Source organism: Phalacrocorax aristotelis, chromosome 2 (assembly GCF_949628215.1).
Source record: "Phalacrocorax aristotelis chromosome 2, bGulAri2.1, whole genome shotgun sequence".
Taxonomy (NCBI): domain Eukaryota; kingdom Metazoa; phylum Chordata; class Aves; order Suliformes; family Phalacrocoracidae; genus Phalacrocorax; species Phalacrocorax aristotelis.
The window spans coordinates 102,881,998-102,898,032 of NC_134277.1; the positions used below are offsets into that span (position 1 = coordinate 102,881,998).

Sequence of the window (16,035 nt, forward strand, 5' to 3'; positions counted from 1 at the left end):
AGAAATTACATCCAAGTAGGCATATGTCTGAACATACTGTGGGAATAGACTAGCAAACAACAGAAGTAGGCTGGGCTGTGATGCTTTCTTTCACAGTGATCCCCCAGACTTGGTAATGTGTGCATAATCCCTTTCCTGCTCTTCCTTTCCGGGTGCCCAGTTGTTGTCCATCTGTTGGTGACTATGTGCATGCACGTCACAGGATGGAGCACCTGTATCTTGGGAATGTGATGATGAATGAGTTGGGACTTCAGGTGGCCTGGGGGTACAAGCTTGTTAGGAACAGGATGTTGCTGCTTGAGTGATTCTTACTCCCTGTGTGCGTTTGAGGAATTTGCAAGAAAGGAAGGTGGCAGCAAAAGTGACAGTAAGTTTAATAATTATATTGGTTTAATCATTGTATTGTTGATTTGCTTATAGCCAGTGGGCTTTGTCTTGGATCCTCTTTTGTATTGATTTAGGCCATAATCTCACCATTAGCTTGATAAGAAATGAATATGCAAGTGTCAGTGAGAGGGTACGTGAAAAATCTTTATTTGCGTTCTAAGATGCATTTAAAGTGCTCCTTTTTTTTCTTTTGGTGGTTGCTTGTGCGTTTTTTTGTTGATGCTAATAGGCATTTAAAAATTTTCCAGTCATTTCTCCAGCTTTTTTTCTTCTAATCACCATTTTTGATATTCCCTTATTAGTAATAATTTTTAGGTGGTCTTTGGAAAACACCTGCAACCCTCAAAGGCAGTAAGACCAACAGTAAAACTGAGATTTGCTTGACTTGTAAGAGGCAAAGAAATTTAACGTGATTGTATGGTGCTGAGCATGAAGTTCACAATGACTTATTGGGAATTTAGTATTTCTCAGATCTTACTATCGACACCGCATGCCTTACTAGCTCACATGCTTAATTTTCCAACTCTTTCTGTTACTGATGAACAAAGATTCCTCTGTGTAGTTCATCACGTATCAAAAAAACATGTTGCCATGTGATGATAGTTGTCCTTAGTTTCATGCTGTACAGAACTATATATTATGTTTTAGGTATTCATTTTTATTCATTGCATTATTATTTAGGATCTGGAAAACATCTTGGGTGTAAGGGTACAAATATGTTTAATGAAACGTTTCTCCAGGACCACTAGCTGGACTGAATGTAAGAGTTACACTTTACAGTTTAGAAATGTTCTAGTAACAAACCTGTCGGCAATCAGAAATACAGCTTTCATAATATGTTTTGAATGGCATGAGTAATTAACTCATGATTTTAATGCTTCTAATGGTGTTTAATTGCAGTAAGACTTTAATAGTTTAGGAAAAAATCATAACAGATTGCAAATCATTGTGAGTATTTTAACTCAATCTTACATGTACCCCAAGATCATATTGACAATTTCTAAACTGAGACTGAAAAATGCATGTAAGGGAGTCGGATGCTGAAAGGTAAATAGTAAAACCTCCATAGTAAGTTTTAGATACTTAAGTTCTTTCTTGTATCTCTAATGTCTATGCTTTTTATATCTTGGGAATCTGTTTTCATGCTTTAATTTATTTGTGAAGTGTAAAATCTAATTTTCCTTTTGTCCGGTTTAGTAAATGAATCACTGCAAATAAAAGATTAACATGCAAATATGACATGGGTAGAGTATTACATTTGAAGATGGCCAAATGATTAAAGGTATTTCACAATCAGCCAGGTCTGTTCTTTAACCTGAGGTAAATAACCAGGGCTTTGGAAAGACAGCAATTAAATAATTTCATAATCACTCATGCATTACAGCAATAATACTGGCACACACAAGCATGAAAGCTGGTTTTTCAGTGTCTTCCTGATACAAAACAGTTGTCTTCAGTGGGCTTGCTTGTGTAAGAAAAGACCACCCAAATAAGTGAGATCAATTAAATGCAAGATTTTAATACATTAATGTTGTCACACTTATACTAAATCATAAACAGATAAAAAGGTTATTCTGCATATGTCTTTTTGTGGTATTGAATCATCTTGCAATGAATTTTTTTTAATTGATTGAGAGAGGCGTTGACTTAGAGTACGTTGACTCAATTCCAGCTTATAATTGCATTCTGTTTGTGTGAAAATTCCTCCTGTAGTGTCAGTTGAATAAGTTGCCTGTCATTTACTGTTTTAAGCATTTTAAGTATTCTCTATTTAAAGGTTGCTGCAATTCAGAAATGTTTGAAATTATTTGTATTTGGTTGGGAACCCTGGGCTTTTAAGTTATTGAACAGATTTAGTCTTTGTTGTAACTAAAATTGCCACTCTTAAGAGACTTACTGTATTATTACAATAATGTTTTATGACTTGATGGTCTGACTTTACACAGAATACCCATTTTTGAGGTCTGATATCACTCCAGTACCTGAAAATTAAGCTCTCATTAGATGAGACTAAAAGATATGCTTACGTTATTTCACTTAAACCTGTGTTGTAAGGAACAAGACTAGCTCCTCTTTAGAGAGGTCCTTGTGATTGCTGTCCCAACAGAAATTCGTACCAAAGAGCCTGAAGTAGGCAAGTGACTTTTCAGCCTCACAACAGTAGTACCAGTTCACATGAAACAGAGAAAATAAAAATTATGTTCAGGGGAAACCAAGGCAAGCAATTAGAGTGCAGACTGAACAGAATGCTGAGTAGCATTGCTGTGTTTCTGACTGAGACAGATTTCCTACTGCTTGCAATACTGTATTTATAATACCAGGTCAGGCAGGTACAGTCAGGAGAGTTTTTTTCGTGCTATCTCCTTTGTGAAAAATTGTATATGCTGGATTGTGTTTGGGTATGGGTAGGCTGCAGTGTGCAAAGGGTAAGCAAGTGATAAGCAAGATACTGGCGTTGGCAGGGGTCTTATGACTTTACCTGAGAAAATGGTAATCAGTACCAAAATTATTAGGTGCTCTTGTTTGTGCTGTGTTATGATACCATTCTTTCATCAACCTGTGCATGTCCCAGTCCCACTGGGCCTGGTGGTGCTGTGCGTTTGGTTCCATTATCTGCTTGTACCTTTTCCCCATGTGGCAATTTGAGAGGGTATGTGTGATATGATCTGCAAACCTTCTCCATTCTAGCAGGCAACTGGTGTATAGCATAATTCTGAGCGCTTGATGACTGGCTATTCATATGATATAGTTGGCAAAATAAGGGAAACTTATGTGTATTACTAATTGAATTTGAGAGAATGTAAGCGAACTTTGTATCCAAACTGATGGAAAGTTTACATGCAGCTATGTTTAAAAAAAAAACCCAAACACCCCCCAAAAAAAACAAACCAAGCAAACAAAAACAAAACAAAACCAAAAAACAAACCCAAACCAGTTGTGCTGGCAATTGCTTTCCACTTTGCTTAACTTTAAAGCATAGTCTGCAGTGCTTTTAGCTTTTGTTTTTAAACGTCCTTGTCAGATACTATGAAGTGTGTGGTTTGGGGGTGGGGCTGTGTGGATCAGGGTGTTTTTTTCTTAGTGAATATTGTATGCTTCAAGATAATAAATGGGCAAAACTTTTTTCCCTGGCATTGCTACATTTTTGTTTCAGACATTGGCATTAATTTTGGCAGATGCTCAAATGTCAAACTGGGAATGGATTTACTCATAGATACCTACTTGTAAATGGTAATGCGTTAGACTTACTGGATGTACTGAAAGATGATACTGATTAAAATGGTAGAATTAGCTTAATAAGGGCAAGTTTGGTCATCCAGAATTCCTGTAAGGTTTTAAAATACCACAGACTAAATGTTAGGGACCACAGCTGGGTGATGTTGGCATAAAAGAAGGGACTGGTGTTGCAGATGGGACATCAGCAATGTATTTGGGAGGGAAAGGCTCCAGCCGCAACATCTCTTCAAACTAAATATAACTACTAACTTAGAATAGCTGGATTTCCAGTTAAAGTTATACTGACAGCTTAACTGTTTTATAATTTCATTGCTTTCAAACTGATTGATCCCTTATACTCTCAACAAAAACTGGTTTAAGCAAGCTGCTACATTAAATAAAAGACCCACTTTTTTTCACTCATAGATAACTCCAAGTATTAAATGACAGCTTTTGATTCAGATATCGTGTAAATTGTACTTCAGCAAGTAACCTGTAGCATTGACTGCACTTCTAGTGCTATGAGCTGTTGGAGCTTGAGAGTACTATAGGTGAATTAAGAGTTGATAGTAACAGGTTAGGTAGAGGTATTGTTTGAGGTGGGAAAGTTAGGCTTTCAGCCAAAACAGCAGCTCAGTATCTTATTTTCTGAAAGGTTTTAACTCTGCTAAGGAGTGGGATGAGAGGCACCGTTTTTGATTGAATCAATGATATGATGCACATGTTTGAAATGGCTGCTGCTGGAGGGTTTTTTTTTTAATACATATGTGATTATAAAGTGTCAGTCAAAGACTGTAGAAATGTTATTTGTTATTGCTCTTCCATTGTGGAGCATTTACTGCAGAGTGCTCAAGTTGGGGAGGGGATTTTAAGGACTATTTTGGAATATAGTCTTGGAGGAATGAAAGAGCAGTCAGTTTGTAAATTATTTGGGAAACGGGTTAAAGTGACTTCAAGAAACTTGTATAAAGTACCTAGTCTATCTCATGCTGAGAAGTAGATGCCTCAGGTTATTAGCCAATGTAGCCAACAAGGTGAGCAGAAGGCCCCTTAAAGTCAGTATCAGTCCAAACACAGCATGTTGTGCTGCTGTTCCTGTTCCCGGAGCTGTGGGGCAGGGGCTAGTCTTTGTGCATGTCTCACAACCCTTTCCTTGAGGGCATGTGCTGACAAACTTGCAGAAGGGCTGACTAGTCGAGACCCTACTGTGCCATGTTTGGGTGGAGATCAGCTCCATCCCTTCCGAAAGGGTTCAGACCTGCATTTCCCACTCCAAGGAGCAGGCTGAAAAAGTAGAGGCTGTTGGGCAGGAGTGCTGCTCCCTTTCTTCAGTAGACATGTTTTTGTACAGACAGAATTACAGTTTTCCTGTACTTTTTATACTGATCACTTACAGGATAAAATGGATGAGTAGGAGTTTGTTGATGAACTTGAAGTGGGGAATAAAGTCTCTTTGTCCAGTATCCTACCTGCCAGTGAAACCCAGCCGGCTCAAAGCTAGGATGTTTCATTTTTGCTCTCCCTTTCAGGGAATCACTGGGTTTGTGATTTTGTTTTGTTTGGGGGTTTGGTTATTTTGTATTTTTTTTGAAGTCAGTTGTCAGTATATGAACAGGTACAGCAAAAGGCAGTCCCTCTCTGCTCCTCCCCCCCCAGCCCAGCCCTGCTATGCTGCAGGTATACCATCTGGAAATGTGGACTGGAATATCTTCAGACAAAAGGAGTCACCTGTGTTGTTTAGGGCTGTTCTGTCATGGCAAGAATCACGCCATTCACGCAGTCTCTGAAATGCAGTGGTCGGGCTCTTGCTTTCTATCTTGAACATAGCTAGGTTTTCTACTCTCCTCTGATTCTTCATGAGCCCTGCTCTTCTGACGTTTATAAACACTTTGAGTTTCAGCTTAGCTTTATACGTGGGCAGCATGTATTTTTTCCTCTTCTAGCACTGGCATTCAGCTTTGTTTTGCTTAGTCTTGACATGTCGTGGGCTTTTAGCCTTATCCTTGTATAATAGGTGCCTATTGCTCTTGCCATCCTCGTGTCTGTTCTAGTGAAAAAATGAATGTCGTTAAATACGGCTAACCAGAATTGTACCTTATATTCAGCTGAGGTTATGCTAGTGGCTTGTATGATGACATAAGTTCTCTATCTTGACTGGAAGTATCCCCTTGTGATACAACGTAGGTCTGTGTGTCTGTCTTTTTTAAATTTTCCCCTGCCAGATCACATTGGTGACTCACAGTTATCCTGTGATCAAGTTGGACTGATCTTCCCCTCAGTATCTTCTAAAATGATCCCTGGTTTCCCACATCCTGTGTGAGTGTGCTAATCACAAGCTTATTACCTAATGGTATGGGCAACCTCCTGCAATAGCTGTTTAAGAAAAGGCAGGGAGGGGGGAACTACACTGGTTCCACTCTGCCTTGTGATAAGCCTGAGCCTGATGGTTAGCGTTTTCTGTGTCTGAGAAAGCCTGCTGAATTAAGACGTAGGATGGCAGAGAAATACCTCATTGTATATTGATGGGTTTCTGGTGTAAAATCATGTGAAGCTGCTTGGCCATGTCATCATGGCTGGACTGTTATTTTGTATGACATGGCAGAACTTGAAGTCCATGAAATACTTGTAAAATAAAAAAGGAGGTCTCTCTTGTGATTACAAACCACAGCGTTATGTGGTAGCTGAGAACAGGTTTTCAGAATCACAACTCTGGATTTAAGTTTCTAATGTCTGCCTAAGCTTCTCAAGTAGGTCTTAAGTAATTCTTCACATGTTGCCCTTAACTTATCTCCACCTTTGTTTGATATCTGTAATATGGGCGAAATGTTTACCACCTACTCATGTGTTCTGTATACTTTATGTTGCAAGACCTTTAGGGAAGTAACTTCCTTGCTGTCTTTGCATATTGTGTGACATGAGACCCCCTCTTGGTTGAAGGCTGTGGACCCTGTCATGGTTTTAATGATGGGATTTGTAATACTTTCTTCTTATTTTATAAACATCCAGTTAACAATAAAAGTAAAATAGTTACTCCCCATACTTAACAAGTGCGACTTGTTCAGGAATAAGATATTCTTGTGATGAGTGCTGTGAATATTTTATATAAGTTTAGTTAACTTTTAATCATATAGTGGATTTGAGGTGTATTTTGGTAATCATCTCTGAAAGCGAATACACTGCTAGTCTCCTTATCGAAACACGTTTTCTTACTTCATTATTTTGCCATGTTGCCAGATTGTTTGTTTGGGTTTTTTTTGTTTTGTGTTGTTTTTTTGTCTGCTGAATTTGATGCAGATGGTGAACTGCATTGGAAAACTATGCTGAACAAACTAGTGTTTGGTGTGTCACATTCTTTTGTCTTCTTTTTAACATGAAATAAACAGTCTGATTTTTCTTTTTAATGAAAGAAGGGGAAATAACTGTCTTGTATACATTTCACACATTCTCATGGTCAAATAGAAATTTTTCCTTGGGTCTGTCATTGTTCTTGTCAATGGTAATTCAGTAATGTCTGGTTCTATGCTGTCTTTATACATAGCCTGGATAAAGGTTGGGAAACCAGCATTAGTACCTGAAATTTAAGATTTAGATAAAACAAGGCAATGCTCGAGTACGAGGCACGCGTACTTGAAAGCATATTTGAAGAAGCACACAAGTAAAATAATTGTATCAGGGTGATGTTAAGACTTAAGTGATTTATCATGCAGATGCCCAGCGGTGCCAGAGTTGCTGCTGTTACTCATTAATTATTTAAAATTCCAAGTGCAGCAACTCACAGCTTAGTGACTGTAACCTGCTAAGCCTCTGACCTAAACAACTAAAGCCCAAAATACTTGGACTAAAATTCCATTTAAAAAGGAGGTAGACTTATTTATTTCTCAGATATACAGTTATCCTTAGCAAAAAATAATTTTGTTTTCTGTGTCCAGAAGGTAAAGCAAACCATTGTGTCATTGCCAGAGAAAATCCCAAACTGGTGCCATAGTATCTGTGTTTCCAGATAGTCATTCATAAGCACAGAAAAATTGCGTCTCCACAGCTTTGTAAGTCACTTTGTTATTAAATTTATTTATTGGTTTAGGAGCAGAGGAATTTACAAATGCTTGCTTAAGCTTCATGCAGTGTGACTGCTTGCATAGCAAACCATTTCAAGCTGGAGAACGGTGTTGTTTGGGTTTGTGATAGTGGACCGTGGATAATGGTAACCTGTTAGGAGGCTGTCATGTGAATTTTCAACCTTGTTACAAGTCTTAAGCATACTTACAGATTAAAATATTAAGGGCTAAGTCTCTATCAAATTACTTTCAGAGCATAATCTCATGCATGAACCTTCAGGAAATCAAGCTAGTAAAAGAGAAGGCTAAAAAAAGTGATAAACATAATGCACAGAAAGTGAGAAATATAAGCATATAGTTAAAGATGCATTCCCCCCCCCACACCCCACCCCGTCAGAAGAGAAAGATTGGGTTTTGTGCCTCTGTGGCAGTGTATTTATGGGGAGGGAGGGATGTGACTCTACAGCAGTAGACTGAGCCAAGACGGAGTCAACTTGAGGTATGGTGAAAGTCAGACCCTTTTGCAATATCAGTATTAATGCCAAAAGTAACAGAGGAGCGAGCATTTACAGGAAACCCATCTCTTGGTTGATATGTTTACAGTATAGATAGATTATATATGAAGCATAACAGATGGATAGAAAGGTTGGGTAGAGAGAGGCTTTTTTCTTTTTTTTTTTTTTTTTGAGTTACTTAGTTGAGAAGGATATAGTGGCTCAGTGTTTTCTCACAGCAAAGGTAACAGTGTCTGGAGAGGGTGAATCATCTTGTCCCATCTCTGTCTGTTGAATATGAGAAGATAAGAGCCAGCATACAGTGCCTTTGATTCATGTGTGTTTAAAACTGCGGGTGTGCATTTTGTCATCAGTCTCTACAGTGCGTTAATGAAATGCTGATCATCAAAGTGGCAGCATTCACTGGGAAGCTTAGGTGACCTACCTCACTTATGAGGGAGAATATACCGTTTGCTATTTGGAGAGGACTTGTTTTTCTAAGCAGAGAACGGGAGAAAAAAATGTAAGTCTTCAAATATAGCTTGTTTTTATTCTTGTGGCATCTTTTCACTTTTATGTGAAAACAGAGTTAGGTCTTGTCTGATTTCAGAGTACCTTAATCTCAAAAACTGAAAGTCTCCAAGTAACAAATAAAGATACTTGTCTGTATGGTCTTTGATTGCTCCATGCTTTTTCACCTCTTGTACTGGTAGGATTATTACTTTAGCCTGAAATTCTCGGTGATTTGAATTTGATTGTTTGTTTTTTTTCTTTTTTTCCTGGTTAAAAATACTGCATTTATGTTATATATTATTATGTGCTGGTTCATCCTTTTTAAAAAATATTTTAGCATTTAGGATAAGTGTGTGCCTTTTAGTTCTTGACTCATTGAGGCCAAGAGGTGAAGTCCACAGCTGCGGAGGTGTGCTCCTAAAGGAAATATGGTACTTTAGAAGCAATGATAGTGGAAAGTGATGGTCTTAGGAGTCTACTGCATATCTTTACAAAATATAGAATGAGGTTATTGTGTGTCTCTGTTCTTAGCCATTCTCTCTATAACTTTCTCTGCCCTGTTTTTTTTCTTTTCAACAGATACTTTATTTTGCTGCACTGCCAAATTATTTTGTCTCTGGAGCACACAGGCGCTGGAAAACAGTCACCAGAGATTACATGTCTGATGCTTTTCAGAGGGTTGGGAAAAATTTGTCCTTGCTCCTAGGTTTGTGTGTTATGCAGACCTAAACAGTCCTCCAATATGTAGCGGGGGAAAAAACCAGGCTGTCTTGTGGTGTTCTGTGTAAAAGACAGCATGTAGCAAATTAAATGAACCTGTTGAGATTAGTGACTGAGATAAAGGTAGACAAATCAGTCTGAAGTTCACAGGTGGACAACATTTCCTTTTTGGTATAGGTTTAAGGGAGGTATATGTTAGACACATATGTGGTCATCTCTGTTCCCTGGACTGGGAATAGCTCAGCAAAGGCATGGAAGACATACAAGGAAATCCATGTTTTGTTAAGCCTGAGGTGTAGGTGCTGCCAGCAGAAGTGCGGTAGGCAGAAGGAATGGCATGGTCGGGTGCTTGGGTGCGCTGGAGGCATCTGTAGCTTGCCCCAGGTCTTTGGGGTGGTACCTACCTCCCCCATCAAATGCACTGGCCTCTCTTTTAAAGTGGAGGTGATTAAGGAAACTTCCTTATGACCCTGGAGGTGGGTTGACATACAGGTCAGAGTGCTCCACTAATCTTTGTGTTTTGAAGACAAACAGTAAGCATGTGGCTAATGCCATTTGACTATAATCATTGACGATTTGTGTTTATATAAGGCAGTATAGATATCAGTATGTGCTAAGTGATGTTAGGTGAGCATTTTTCGGTTTATGAAGGGAAGCAGAAAAGCCCTGTTGAGAAATTTGTTTTAAAATAGTATCTTTTCTTTTTCTTAACGGGTGGGATGATGAGGCTGATGGTGTTCCAGCAAGGAGAGTGGAGTGGGTTGAAGGAAGAAAGAAGAAAAAAGCAAGAGAAACCAAAGCTACAAAAAATAAATATGTGGTTTAGCAATTTCATTATAACTGTTTCTAGGCTGTTGTCTGTAATCAAGTTTGGACTATCCTTAGCTGTGCTGAGGTGAGATTACTGAAAATCACATGCTTTTACAAAAAATAGTATGCGATATCCTTCTTGTTGGCAATAGACAGAGGAAAATTGTAATCAAAGCAGTCGGAAAAGGTCTTAAAAAAACCTTAGGTCCTGTCTGCTGTGCTTACCCCATGGCAATTTTAGGAAATGGCTTGCAGCAACGTTCTTTCCCAGAATATAATCTCTCAGTGTTGTAGCCTTTCTCCTGTGTTGTACTCTTTGTATACAACTTTAGTGTGAAAATAAAATAATTTTGGTAACCTTTGCAATGATATATGAGGTGTATGTAAATTATTAATCAACTGTGCCAGCACTGGGGAGTACTTTCTCACATAAATAGTGTTTCAGAACTTGGTCCATCTCTGAGGGGTGATTTTCCAGGTCTGGGTTCCTTGCTAAGGCATGCACCATTGTCTATAAACATGGAAATTATTGTAATGTCTAGATAAACCAGGAAGGGCAGGACTGTGGTAGGCAAGGCACTGTGCAAGCATGATTAAATGCACCTATTGGTACGAAACTCCTGGTGACTTCTCTGGTTTAAATGGTCACCACTGAAATCTTGGTTTTGATAGTTCATGATGGAAATGTGTCTAGAATAATGTATTTTACTTTCAGGAAAGGTTATTCAGAGAAATATCATTGTGGAAGTCAAAAGTGAAATAAGGTTTGATCTAGCAAGGATTGCACACTTTCATGGATAATGAAAAATTAAACCTTCATTAAATAACAATGAAACTTGTAAGGTATACAAGGCATGGTATTTTATGTAATAATTTAACGCTTCAATTAAGAGGGCAGGTTTCCTAGCAAGGAGTTTGCCGATGAGGCAGGTTACTTCTGTTGTATGGTTGCTCACATCTGTCTCTGAAGCATCTGATGGAATTAACTGCAGGTCACTCACCTGTGTCCACCAGAGGTTTTCTTTATTGGTGCATTGGAGTACTCGGTTACCATGATGAGGAAATTCTAAAGAAATAGATCAGGCATCCCCAGGGTCTCCATCTGTTCTGAAAGAAGTCTGAAGTGAAGGGCTTCCTTGCAAAGATGTATATCACACTGGGGCCCTAAAAAAAGCCCACTCAAAGTTGGCAGCCAGTGCTGGGCAGTGCGTCATCTTGCTTCCCAGGAAGCTATGTAGCCTGGACTTGACACTGGGGGGGGGTGGACCACACCCCCCCACCTCAAACCAACCAATCTTTTGCATGTCATTTTGCTGGGTAGGTTTGTCATTAAGAGTCTACATCAGAGGGCTAGAGAAATTAGAAAGGACTTGCATATTTCTTGAAAGTAATGACACTTTTTATTATGTCTAGCAAGATCTGGATATAGTAGTAAAATGTAATATTTTCTTGGATAAGAACAGTCATTAATTTAGCAGGAAGTTTTAAGTAAATGCCTCAAATATTTTTATATTCTGTGGTTACCCTTCCCATGCGTGAGTAAGGGCAGGAGCACTTGGTAAATGTATCTAGCATTGTAGCTCCGCACCATTATGCAACACCATCAGTCTGTGGTGAATACATATACCTAGACAAGGTAATAATTATTTTCTGATACTTGTAAATATGTAAGTACTTGCATACCTTTACTATTATGTGTAGTTCTGCTGAGTCATAATTGTGTGTGGGAAGAGGCAAGATTAAACCTTTATTTTACATAATGAAATTACTCTTCAAGGATCATATTTAGCAATCCATTTGTAGCATCCTGTCATTTACATTTGGTAGCTTATGTATTTTAATACGAAGTAACCATTAATGTTCAATTAAGGTACCTGGAGCACATCGGTGTATAGGCTCTTGTAACTCCTAAATTGAAGTTGGTGAGCTGTAACTGTAAACCAGCTCCTGGGCTGAAGTTTGTTTTGTATTTATAATATACAAAAATTATAACGTTCTGTGAGATATTACAGGGGAAGGACACTCTTTAGAGTCTGACAGTTACAAGGGGTGAACTTTTCTCAGGCTCCCAGGAGTGAGTAAGAAAATGCTATTTTGCAGTTGAAACAGTGGAACCTGCAGAAGGTGATACTGTTGCAATTCTTGGTATATTCAGAAAGTTTAGAGAAGCATTTTTCTGCCTTTCAGTGAAAATTCTAAATTATAATGTAAACCTCTTTATAGGACAGTGTGCATGTATGGGAAGATGATTAGAAACTCTTTAACTCTTTTTGAACTACAAATATCCATTTAACTTCAACAAGCAGACTAGAATGGGCTAAAAAAATCTGTATGATGATACCTGTTTCTAAAACTTATTTTTAATTAACTGTTCAGATGAAGAGAAATAATCCCCGTGATCCCCACATACGTGTATTTTTGTAGGTATGGTTTATGAATGTGATGTGTAGGACAGAGTTTTTCCATCCATTTTTGTATTTGTTTGGGTTTTATTTTGTGTTGTGTTTGGCAGACAGCAAGGAGAAGTTTCTCTCCTTGGGTAAGGCAGTGGCATTTCTGCAGTTGTTGCTAGTTGGAATCTGGCTTTCTGTTGTGGAGAAAGCGGGAAAGCAGTTTGGTCTAGGCTTCCATCAGGTTACCTGTTAGACTGACTCCGTAAGAAGGTAAATTGATGGGAGGAGATACTTTATTTTATTTCCCCAGGCAAAATCCCTGGGCTGTTCTTGGAATTACTTGTAGCAGCCTGGATAGCTGGAGTTACTTCTGTATCAGTCATCGTTTGGTAAGTGCCTGGGTTTCGTCAGCAGAGCCGATTCAGCTCGGTATGTGGTTGTGGCACAGTGCTGAAGCGGCTGGGTGACTCTCCTGGCGGCATCTGCAGCTTCCTCTGTAACTCACTCACTTCATCTGAAAGAGTTGTTAGGTAGCTGAAATGTTTTCAACTTTTAATCCTATTAAATCAGTTGGCTTGCGTGGCCTGTTATTTCCTGAGTGAAACCCACAGCCTTGGTGGGGAGTCTTATAGGGGTGCTGTTGCTGTATTCTGCTGCAGACCTGCATAGTATCCCCTCTTATTTTGTGACTCAAGCTCATGTGCAAAATCTTTCACCTCACAGGGTTTACAAAACTTGCAGGGTTTCACCAGGAAGGTTTTGGGCAAATGCTCTTGCGGTCATAAACTTGATCTCACGCTCAGGCCTATTTTGGCAGCTTATTGTTAGATGTGATTCATGTTGGATTCGAAGGAGGCCACTGCATTTCTGCTGTACTTCTGGTTTTGCGTTGTTTTGGAGCTTTGTGACTGTTCCTGTGGCTGTTTCAGTGCTAAAGCACGAACAGATTCCTCTGCAAACAAGAGTGTAGATCAGTTGACTGACATGTGTTCATAAGTGCAAGAAGCTGCTTCTTAGCTATGTACAGAGCTGCTTAGTCTGGCAACCTCTGTGTTGCGAAGGTGAATAAAAAGAAAATACAAGTCTTTTTCCAGCTCAGATTTTTTGAATAGTTGGCTGCAAGTTCCTACAAAGATCCTACAATGAGTAATCCCGCTGAAGTCAGTGACTCAACTCATTACATAAAGATTGGGGCAGGTAGAACCTGTGCAGTGTGGTCTCCTCACAGCAGTAAGAACCAAAATAAAATCAGTGTTTAAGTTGTAACACTTAAGGGTGTACTTGCATCCCGAAGTGAAAATGATCCATGTGCTCAGTTTTTAATCAAGTAAGGCAGACTTCTGCTTGAGGCTAAAGTGAAAAATTAGGTCTTTTTCTTGCTGTAAATGATTTTGATATTTACAGGCTTGTGTGTATGTGTATTTCACTTCCTACTTGAACATCTACCGAGCAGTTGGCACTATGCATTTCCCTTCCTAATGCATGTCAGATTTTTTGGAAGCCTTTTTTTCCCCCAAAGGATTGCTTACAGTTTTCTCCATTTAATGGGTAGTACGAAGAATTCTGTAACTTTTTAGGATATTTTTGCTATCAGGCCAGTTACTTTCATCCTTGTGGCTAAAAAATAGCTTTGTCTCTGCGTAAGGAATTTTACAGCAGGTACCTACAGCTAAACTATTTTGAGTTTAAACATCTGCATTCATTTATGCATGGAAAAATGAAGTAAAATCTAGTTGTATTAGTGCTGGTTTCTGGGTATGAGGTGGGAATAAGAAGGGGTTCAGCAAGCGAATCTTAACTACGTGCTCTCTCTCTTACACATTCAAAACAAAAAAAGGAAACAGAAGTGCAGATTTTACAGGTTTGATCAGTGCCATTAATTTTCAGCTTTTACATCTATTCTAGCAGAGAAACATAACACTCAGCCCCAGATGTAGGTGTACTCTCAAACCACACTCCTAAACTTTGAATAGCATTGTGCATTTCCATTTCTCCATGCCTTTTTTTCTTTCGGGTTTTTTTGTCCTTACATGTGTAATTTTTAGCATCTTGCTGAAGGAGTTATGGACATGGGAATCAGGAGTGCGTTGATCAGCCATTTCATACACTTCTCCAGTTGCTTGGTTTTCATTTTGTTTGCTTGCTTTGTGCAGACATTTGAGCAGAAAACTGGCCTTATCATTTTGCAGCTCTCTATGGTGTGGCAGCATGGAAGTTCTTATTGCTTTTCTTTTCACTGGCCAACAAATGATTTGTAAACATTTATCTGGCTTAGTTTCACAGCATAGCTCATCTTTACCTGGTATCTCTTTCTGCCTTGGCATTGCAGGACTGGGACTCCACTATGCGCAGTGTTTCATGGGTACAGGGGTGGTCGTCCTGGAGCGTTAGTCTGAAGGCACCAGGCAGATAAAGGGGAGGCAGGAGGACACTGGTCAGTGTGTTATGGTTGCTCCCTAATCTGTTTACTTAAACATGTGTATCACAGATCAAGTTTTATAGTTTATCTTTTGATAAATGGCTGGAAGAGTAACACTCAAAACACTATACCTTTATATTCTGCTGTAGACGTTTCCAGTAGTTTTATATTCCACTCTGTTTTCCTTAAGTTGCAACGTAAGCGATGTGAGATGAGCTGCTGCTCATAATTTGTAGAGGAAAGGCCGGTTTGAGATAATTCAGCTCTGAAACCCAGTGTATATGAGTTTATTTGTATTTTTCCATGAAAATTTTCATAATCTCACAAAAACGTGAATTGGTTGTGCTGATTCCACAAGTTTAAAGGAGAGGGCTTTTTCTTTAATCTTTTATGCAATAGATAGTGCTGTTAAAAAAAAAAAAATCTGTTTCCAATTTGCCAATAAACTCTACCTTGAGTACACTTACTGAGTTTGGATATTTTTAATTTTTTTCCTTTGTGAGACCTTAGAAGTGGATATTTTTGAGGAATTATTTAATCAGATACAGTGATAATGTGGCACTTTGATTTTAGAGTGAATGGAATTCAGTGAATAGTCAAATGAGCCCTGCAGACCCTCACTAATTTGAAAATTTATCTGGGGAGGGCACAAGTCTGTCAGTCTCTTAAAGTTGCAGTAGAGATACAGGACAAGATTACTTCTGACTTTCCATCACAGAAACATACACTTTATCAAAAGCAATCAGTCTCTATCGTCAGAGTCCTTTGGTACTCAAATCTGTGCATGTAGTGAGGGTTATAACTATATTTGTATGTTCTACCAAGTATAACTGATTAATAGCCTGTTGTTTTACTTCATGCATTTTCTATCACAGCAAAAGTCTGGTTGTCCTTTTCTCCCTAGCCTTTTCATAAGATTATGCTTAATGAAATAACTTAACTTTCCGCAAAAGCGTTGTACCAGGATTTCTGATGCTAAGGTTTTATGGTAAATGCTTCTGTCTGTTGCAGAGTAATGAAGGGTTACT

At 38.7% G+C, this 16,035-nt stretch overlaps 1 protein-coding gene across 3 annotated transcripts in view; it reads left to right on the forward strand.

Moving 5' to 3' along the window:
- Nucleotides 1–16,035, forward strand: part of MBP (myelin basic protein) — a 121,058-nt gene that overhangs the window by 11,818 nt on the left and 93,205 nt on the right. The window lies entirely within an intron of this gene.